Source organism: Sinocyclocheilus anshuiensis, unplaced genomic scaffold (genome assembly GCF_001515605.1).
Source record: "Sinocyclocheilus anshuiensis isolate Anshui unplaced genomic scaffold, SAMN03320099.WGS_v1.1 scaffold1075, whole genome shotgun sequence".
In the NCBI taxonomy this organism is placed as follows: Eukaryota; Metazoa; Chordata; class Actinopteri; order Cypriniformes; family Cyprinidae; genus Sinocyclocheilus; species Sinocyclocheilus anshuiensis.
Window position 1 is genome coordinate 2,213,402 of NW_015544163.1, and position 10,323 is coordinate 2,223,724.

Genomic DNA, 10,323 nt, shown 5'->3' on the forward strand with positions numbered 1-10,323 from the left:
GCTGTGACATCAAACACTTCTCCGCTGGAGCTGATCCTGGACCTGGAAGTGATGCGGCAGGAGTCATGTTGATAACTGCTCGTCCCTTCAGTCACAGTGACTGGAAGTGATCCTCAGCTTTCTGTCTGACTAGCATCTGAGTAAATATGAGCACCTTAGCTATAAAGGGAAGCAGTTTGTGGTTTAAAGAAATCATGTGCAGAGAGGATGACTGTTTGAACGGAACCAGAGCCATAACTAGAGACCAGGATTTGGCCCCTGAACATCCTCTAAATAATGACTTAGCAGCCATCCAGAATATCCTGGCAAGCTCAGTGAAGTGCACTAACAACATTTGAAACATCTTATGAGCCTCTTTGAAGCCCCCTGGCAATCTTTTTCTTCAGAAAATGTAAAAATCTACTTCTATTTTAATGTTTTTGAAATAAGTCTTTTTTGCTCATCAATGCTGCATTTATTTGACCAAAAAAAAGGCAGTAAAAACATTGTGAAATATTATTACGATTTTAAAAAACTGTTTTGTATTCGAATGTATTTTAAAATGTAATTTATTCCTGTGATCAAAGCTGCATTTTCAGCATCATTACTGCATTGTCAAATGATCTGCTGCTCAAGAAACATTTATTATTATTATCAATGATGAAAACATAATAAACTGTGATACTTTTTTAGGATTCTTTAGTTATCTTCGTTCTTTAGTTATTCTTTAATTTAGGATTGTTTCATTAGAAAGAACAGTATTTGTATATAATAGGGATATTTTGTAACATTATAAATGTCTTTACTGTCATTTTGATCAATTTAATGCATCCTTGCTGAATAAGTATTAATACTTTTAATGGTAATGCACCTTATTGTACCAAGATACCATGTAAGATACCATGGCATTTGAGTAAGGTAATTAAATAGTACTATATTCATTAAAGTACCTTTAAAAAAAAATGTGCATATATATATATATAATTTTATCCATCTAATTTGATTTAAACCCAACACAGCACATAGACATTTACATTTTTTTCATTTAGCAGACACTTTAATCCAAATTGACTTACAAATAAGGAATACAACAAGCAATTCATCTAAAGCAGGCAATAATACAAGTGCTAGCAATGCAAAGTTTCAAACATGGTCTAAAACAGGTAAGTACAAGCTAGAACAAGGCGGGATATAAGAAATAGTGAAAACATAAAATAATTTTTTCAAAACTCTTGAGACTTAAATGAACTCAACATTGGATTAGATGTTTCTCCTATCATTCTGCATAAGAGAAAAGAGTTGTACATGAATGTGGACAGCAGTTCAGGTCAGTGCAGATCTTGCAGAAATTTCATGAGAAATGTTTGAATTCATATTGATATCTTTGACTTCTGATTGTAGATGTTGGCATCTTGGCAAATCTGAGCAGAGTTAGACATCTCTTCTGAAGCTAGAGAAGACATGTGAGTCTTTTTCTCAGGAGAAACATCTGAGAAGCAGGAGACTTGAGTAAAAGTCTCCATAACATCTTTGCTGTGTAGAAACAATTAAGATATTATCTCTTTTTTTTCTGTTTCTCGTAATGTGAGCAGTTATGTCATGTATCTGTGCTGTTTGTCTCTGCTAAGGGGGTGGGAACAGGTTGAGGGAAGGATTTTGGACTGTGGTGTATTGCTATAAGACAGCAGACGCACTTATGTTCCTTCACTTGAACCACAAGAACAGGGATTATTTCATGCAAGCGTCTCCACTGACCACTGGAACAAACCTCCAGCACGGGAACTGAGGTATTTACTCTGGACCACAACTCAAATATTATTCCAGCACACAAGCTGACCTTTAACTTTTCCAGTGAGATCTTGTTTGGAGCATTTTTAGTCTTTGCAGATGCTCTGCGTTTTCTGCAGCTGCTCGACATTTACCTTGAATGCTCTCGCAGCGTGCCCGTCAACAATCTGTTTACCAGACCAGTCAATGAAGCTCTTCGTCAGATTTTATTAAACTCATTCCAGCGCTGAAGTGTTTGTGAATGTGTCAAGCATCTGCTGAAAGTCATAAACTCTTATAAATGTCAGACTGAGTGTCTGCAGTTGATGCTGTAGGTTTGTACCCATCACTGTTGTTTCTCTGAGGAGGATGAGGATGAGTAGCGCTCTGAAACTGCTGTCTCTGGTCTGTCTGTGTGCCGCACAAAAGAAATGGACCCAGGACACGTCCGAGTGGGACCACCGAGGTAAAATCTCTTGAAATTTACACTGGTGTTTTCTATTAGTTTGCACAGGTGAGATGAGGAACTGCAAGAAAAATCCAGACTTATCCTCCATTTCACTCTTAAAGAGAAGATGTGAGGATATAATGCAAGTGTTAGTAAAAATTTCCAAAATATTTCAGAGTAAAGTGTAAAGTGTTTTTACCAAAAGGGTGCAAAATAGATATCATAATGTTTAAGGTAATCAGTGAAAGATGCTAAACTTTCAGATAATGTTGTTTGTGCACTTTAGGATGTCAAAATGAAAGATTATATGTGATGTTTTACATTTATTTCATATGGGGGTTGAGATTTCTACTACCCTTGCGACCCACTTTATAAATAAAATGGAAAATATACTGGTAATTTTCAGCCAGGACATTAACATTATGGACATTTTCGTTAACTCTACAACACCACACTTGTGAATAAATAAATACGGAACATTCCTTCATATTAATACAGTACATTGTGCCATATTTTTACAGATTTTTTTTTTTTTTACAGTGTATGAATACAGTTTAAAGCTCTAATTTGTGTGATTTTTGTTATTTTCTAGCAATAAAAACGAAATAATTCCAGAATGGATCAGAGTTATTATATTATATTATATTATATTATATTATATTATATTATATTATATTATATTATATTATATTATATTATATTATATTATATTATATTATATTATATTATATTATATTATATTATATTATATTATATTATATTATATTATATTATATTATATTATATTATATTATATTATATTATATTATATTATATTATATTATATTATATTATATTATATTATATTATATTATATTATATTATATTATATTATTATAGCTAAAGCTAAAACCATAAAGAAGTTTCATTACTTGAATGTTTTTCTGTCAATATGGGGTGCTGTGTGTACATTAATGAGGAAAAAAAATTAACTTAAATGATTTTAGCAAATGGCTGCAATATAACAAAGAGTGAAAAATTTAAGGGGGTCTGAATACTTTCCGTACCCACTGTATATTCATGGAAAGTGCTTATTGTTATTTTGTAAACAATGTAAATATGTTAAGAAGGGGCCTTTGAGAAATAAAAAATAATATTGGGTGAGAAATCACAAGTTTTACATGTTATTTGCTTGAATGTGTCTCTGGTTGTGAGCCTATGATATTGACTGAAATTATGTAAAATCTAAAGCTAAAAGATGTAAGAATAAATTAAATTAAGTAAATGAATATGTGCTGAACATATCAATATGACAGGTATGATACAAAGCATCCTTAAATGTGCTTTCTTATAACCAGAAGCTCAGTCTGAAGTTTCTTCAATTGTCACAGATAAGCCAAACAGCAGGAGCTGTTCAAACTTGACGCAGGTGCTGGACAACTGGAAATATGCCATCATGTACCAGGTGAAGGACATGCTGGTCAACGATCACGCGTCCATCTTACCAGAATACGTCAGGTGGGCTGTGAAATGTTGTGGTGACTTTTGACGGTGTTTGGTTTCATGAAACGAGGTCTGGTCTGTCCATGGCACGCATATTGCAGTCCACTCCAGCCTCAGGCCAACAGGACATTTTCTCTGTGACATTTTTTTCATTTTTCACAGCAACTGGAGAAAATTGGGATCATATGGCAAAAAAGGAAATGATTATTAATCCAAAATATGCTTTGACTAAAATAAACCACCTAATCCGCACAATATGTGCTTTCTCTAAGGTGCAGGACCTTTGATCCCCAGCCTAAAATCTGCTCAGCAGCTTCAAGCACCATTAATCACACATGAAAGAGTTCTTGTGCATATAATTATGGCCTACTATATACTGCTACAAATCATCATTTAATTTTATAACCTGACCACTGCTCCAGCAAAATGTGTCACTGCGGTTTAATCCAGATCCATACACTTTACTGACTGAAATACAACAGTGATCACTTTGCAGATTCTAGCCACGGGTTGTTAACTCTTCAAGTTAATTTGATATGAAAATGTATATGGACATATAAAGTTGATTTTTTATGTTATTGCTTTTCTATTTTTTAATTATAAATAATTCATCTAAACTGAGAAAAAAATGTAGTTGTATTTACAATTATTTACTATTTTTAATTTAATTCATTCATTCATTCATTTGTTTGTATTTAAAATATATTAAAAAATATTGTTTATCCACTTCAGGATGTCAAAATAATGGGTTATTAACATTTAGCCTGTTTCATATGAGGGTTGTGATTTTTACAACCCTTAATTGACACTATACAGTTTAAAACCCTGATTTATATGATTGTTGTTATTTTCTAGCAATAAAAATGAAATAAACACTGCAATCTTGAGTTAAAAAATGAAATCTTGAGTTATTGATTTAAATAAGAAAATGAATGTAAAATACCAGAATGGATCAGGGATATTATCATTAACTAAAACTAAATCTAAAACCATTACAAAATTAAATTTTCAATTGAAATAAAGTAAACTTTAGCTCAAATAAAATATATAAAAATATATTTTATTTAAGCTTGTTGCCAAGGCATCACGTCTCAAAATTTTATTTCATTTAACTTGATGTACTAGAATAGCTAAAATTGAAATAAAATTCATTAAAACTACATATTTTGAAATTGAAATAGACATTAATAGAATTTAATTAATAGATATTCATAATAATAATAATAATGTATTTATATATTTATTTATTTATTTATATATTTATTTATTTTATTTATTTTTTATTATTATTATTTATTTATTTATTTTATTTAACTACCTTTTAACTTTTCCGCAATTTACCTAACCCTGAAGAAAATGGGTGTATTTACTTTGAATTTACAGTGATGTACAATTTTCACTCAGAAATTGCTAGTGAATTACACAAATAATTACATGGCAAGTAACACACTAAAAAAAAAACATGGAATTTTGAAGTAAAGAGAATGAAATAAATAACAAATAAATAAATATTAAATAATAATAAATATTTTTTTGTGTGTGAAACCTTCTCCAATAATAATGTTGTATTTATCGCTAGGTGGTTAATTACTGGCCCAAATCAAACGAACCACGAGTTGAGGAATTATTCATGCAGGACTATTTGCCTTTAATACTTGGCTTTAGGCTTGGACAGACTTGTGACCTGCATGTTTTTTATGTATATATTTTATGTTTTATGCACAGGATCAAGCCCCTCTCAGATGCGGTGGGAGACCTTTATAAGCAGTTCAACGCTCTTAAGGAGAACCTGGCGAAGCTGACCAACAAGTTTGACAAGATAGAAAGCTTTGTGGACGAGATCCAAGCAGGAAAATTTCCCAGGCCAAAACTTTGGATGCCGCCAAGACTCTCTGTCAGGAGAATTCCACATCAGATGCCAGTGAAAAGTCCTGCAAAAGTCCCAGGTAAATCAGTGTGGGCTCAGAGGAGAGCCAGAAGAGGTCCTGGTACTTAACAGACTACAGTAAGTCCGGAGAGGCAGCTGATCAGCTTACTGGAGACATAATCATGATGCTTTTCTAATAGTAGCCTGCTTAAACCAGAGATAAGCCTGTCATGTTTAAAGGAATAGTTCACCCAAAAATGAACAACTGCTGAAAATTTACTCACTCTTAGGCCATCCAAGATGTTTTTTTTTCTTCATCAGAACAGATTTGGAGAAATGTAGCATTTCATCACTTGTTCACCAATGGATCCTCTGCAGTGAATGGGTGCCGTCAGAATGAGAGTCCAAACAGCTGATAAAAACTCCAGTCCATCAGTTAATGTCTTGTGAAGTAAAAAGCTGCATGTCTGTAAGAAACAAACACATAATTTTATCTTCAAACCGTTACTTCTGGCTAAAAAAATGAGTCCTCTATCCATAATACTGCCTTCTCCAGTGAAAAAGTCGTCTGGTCTGAATCAGGAGAGAAATATGCACTGATCAAGCACCGTTTACAAGCGAAAACAGTCCAAAACAGATCTAAACAAACAGATGTATTGTTGAAAGGACAACAGGAGATGAACTTTTCACTGGAGGAAGCATTATTATGAATTATGGACTTGTATTTTGGCCAGAAGCGACGGTTTAAAGTTAAAACATCTTGATTTGTTTCTTACAAACATGCAGCTTTTTATTTCACAAGACATTAACTGATGGACTGGAGTGGTGTGGATTACTTGTGGATTATTGTGATGTTTTATCAGCTGTTTGGACTCTCATTCTGACGGCACCCATTCACTGCAGAGGATCCATTGCTGAGCAAGTGATGTAATGATACATTTCTCCAAATCTGATGAAGAAACAAACTCGTCTACCACCCATCTTGGATAGCCTGAGGGTGAGTATATTTTCAGCAAAATTTTAGTTTTTGGGTGAACTATTGCTTTATTACAGAGCACATTCTGGGATTTACAATGTTTTATATTACAAAATATTACAGACTTACCTACGTCATAAACTGACTGTATGGGACATACTGCTTATGAAAGGAACAATGGGTTATTTGTATAGTATGAAGGAGTTAGACATTTCTGTATGCACAAATGATTTAGAAATATTGCGAAAAATGTATATTTGATCATATCACAAATACGTTAATCTTTTAATATTAGAGATATAACTAGTAAATATGTGGTAATTTTGAGTTAAACTGAAAAAAAAATAGCCATTTTCAACAGTTCTTATGTATGATATGATGTATTAAATATTGAAATGTTTACTTTTTTTCCTCTTTTGCTCATTCACAAGAGCTTATAATGTGCATGTAAATACTGTAAACATGGATTTGTATTGCAAATACCCACAATGTGTGTATGTTTTAGCATGTTTATCAAGACACATTACTCAAATGCAACTCAAATAAAAAGCATACCAGTGCATCTCACTGTTGCATGCTATAATAAGCTAGTTAACTAATTAAAAACAATAAACATCAGCTCACGATTACTATTACTGTGATTTAAAAAAAAATAATACACCAGTGTTGAACAACTGAAAAAGCTGAATAAAATGATATTTCTGAAATATTTCTGACGGACCGTGTCAGATGTCTGAACATCTGAATGCGTTTATTGCATTTGTTGAGTTTCTGCCTAAATCTAAACATGAATATATCATTTGACTTTCATGAAAGCAGATGTGCTGGATGAAAGAAACCATCGTTCATTCTTTCCACAAGTGTTTCTTATATACGATGCTGTAACTAGCAAAACAATATTCTTACGATATTTCATGCTACATGCATAAGATTAAACAGTTTCTTTATGTTGACAATAGGAATTGTTATTTTGCATGTAAATGTGTCTTATAATCTTGAATTGGGATAATCTTTATATAATAATGTGTGGGGTTTTTTTTACAAATTCATGCAACAGCTGTCTGAAGTCTTGATTGATGTAACATTCTTTGTATGGTGTTTGGTTTGAAATAAGCTTTGAAGTTTGAAATGAGAATAAATAAGTCAGTGTCAGTCTGCTCAACTGTGACTGCTCTCCCTCAGTTCCCCATCTTTATAAGAGCGCCATCATCTGGACAGATGGAGTAATTAATACAGTCAGAAGTATTATTCATGGACTCACGTAGATTAAGCATCAGTAAAATGTGATTTATTCAGCCAACCAGTTAGATATGGAGGACGAATATGGAGGACGAAACCTGCAAAAACAATAAATAAATAAATACACAAATAAATAAATAAATGTGTGTATAAATACACAAATTCTTGTTTAAATACATATAGAAATAATTAAACATGTGACTAAAGTAGGCAAATAAATAATATAAATTAGTGGACAAATGGAAAATGTTTAAGGAAATGCTAAACTCATCCTATTTATTTTCCTTTGATCACTGATTTATTTCTGAATGTAGTTCCGCATTATTATTTATTGTTTTTGCAGGTTTCGTCCTCCATAGCTCAGTGCATGACTGTGTGACTATCTGTCTGTGTTATAAATATTTCGTAAAACTAAGGTCCTTGAGATCCAGAGATATGAATGTTTCTCTATCTTTATATGTATGAATTTTTTTTTTTTTCCACTGATCCTGTTCATAATGAACCTTTTAGCCATAATATGTGTGAAAAGTCACCTACACATTAACATTTGGGTTTGCTGTACAACTGAGAAGACAATTATATGTTAATAAAAACACATGTTAATAAAATGACTTAATGGCTTTACTGAAAATGATTTTGTTGGTGTAAAAAAGGAAAAAAATACGCCCAGGTATTACATAACTAAAATTGTGCCCACGTTGTCCATATCTCATGGTAATACATCAAATAAAATCTATAAGTGTTTATTATAAGTATATTATAACTTTATATCATGAGTAATTACATTTAGATTCAACAGCATTTTTCATGAAGGTGTTCTAACCTGTTACCGGATCCCCTATCTGCTCTGTCAAAACATTAAACTGTACAAACCAGTGCTAGTTGGGCTGATAGTGGTGCAATATTAGTCTCTGATATACTTACTGCATCTTTCATCATGTTGAGTGACACCAGCAACACACAAGCATCTGTTAGGACTCTTCTTCATCAACTAGCAATGTAGTAAAATAATAAATGGTGTCATTCCTGTAATTAAATACCCTGAAAGTCTGCAATTTAACTTGATCACTTAAAAATAAAATAAAATTTAATTTTGTCAGGTTCAAGCCTGTAGCTTAAACCACTAAGCCACTTTTCAGGAAACAGGTATCAACCCATTATTCAGGTATGTGCAATATGCAGACGTTTATCACATAATACTTGTTTCTTACTAATTTTGGTACCTGTTTTTGCTCAAGCAAGTCACACTTTCTCCCAAAATATGATGCATTTTGTAGCATTTTTACTTTCAACAACAATTTGTAGGGTGAAGAAGTCTTTTATTATCCCTTAATCAGCAGAAAAAACTGACATAAAGACATGATTCCTGTCATCCTTTGAGCCAGATTACAACTATTTGTTCAATTATCAAACAATTTTTACATGTATGAATGATTCTGAAGAAATTATTTTATGCCTAACGTCTCCAGGTTACGAATGTAACCATGGTTCCCCAAGGGAACGAGACGCTGCATCGGAAAACGCTTTGGGAACGCCCCCAGCGTGACCATGCTCTGAATCACATATGAAATCAGTCCAATAGATGGGCGAGACGTCATGGGCGGGTGACGTTTCGACCAGGAAGCTATAAAAGCACGTGCGGTGGAACCGGCGTCAGCTTCTAGGAATGAAGCAAGCGCTCACAGGGATGCCAGAAGTATGGCACAGAGACGCAGCGTCTCGTTCCCTCGGGGAACCATGGTTACATTCGTAACCTGGAGACGTTCCCTTTTAGGAACTCGAGCTGTGTCGGAAAACGCTTTGGGAACGAGTATGCCCACGCGGCCAGACTTACCAATCCCTGCCTAGTGTGGAAGAGCACAGCTAAGGCGAGGGAAAGGAGCCAGGAGTGGTGCAGAATGCAGGAAGGCACCTGACAAAGTAGGCAGGGACATCCCGCAACGTCCCGAAGGCCAACTTCAGAAGGAGTGAGTCTTGACCCCTAAAGGAGAGGGGAGATCAGAGGACTCGAGGCTATGAAAAAGCATCCTGATCCACCGCTTAGCATAAGCTTCTCTGGCCAGAGGCCTCAGTGCACCGTGGAGGAAACGTGTAACTAGGGGGTGTCCGCCCACTCACTGGCCACCGACACGTAGACTTTCAAGGTGGAGTGGGTCAACCCTGCAGAGAAACGGGCCTGCAGGACCTCCAGCACTGTACCAACTGGGCAGTAAACTGGGTCAAGCTGGCGGTCTCCGCACCAAGAAGTGAAAGATTCCGCTTCAGGGCATACAGTTTCCTCGTAGAGGGAGCTCTGGATTGGAGAATGGTCTCAACAACCTCGGTTGAGAGACAGGAAGCTGCGAGTTGGACCACACCCACACTTCCACAGCTCCGGCCGGGGGTGAAGAAAGTACCCTCCGCCTGTGAGAGGAGATCCCTCCTGACGGAAATCTCCCATGGAGAGCCGTCGAGAAGGGAAATCAGGTCCGAGAACCATACTTGGACCGGCCAGAACAGGGCTACCAACAGTAGACGGACCCCGTCCCGGCACACTCTCTCCAGAACTTCCGGGAGCAGAGTGAT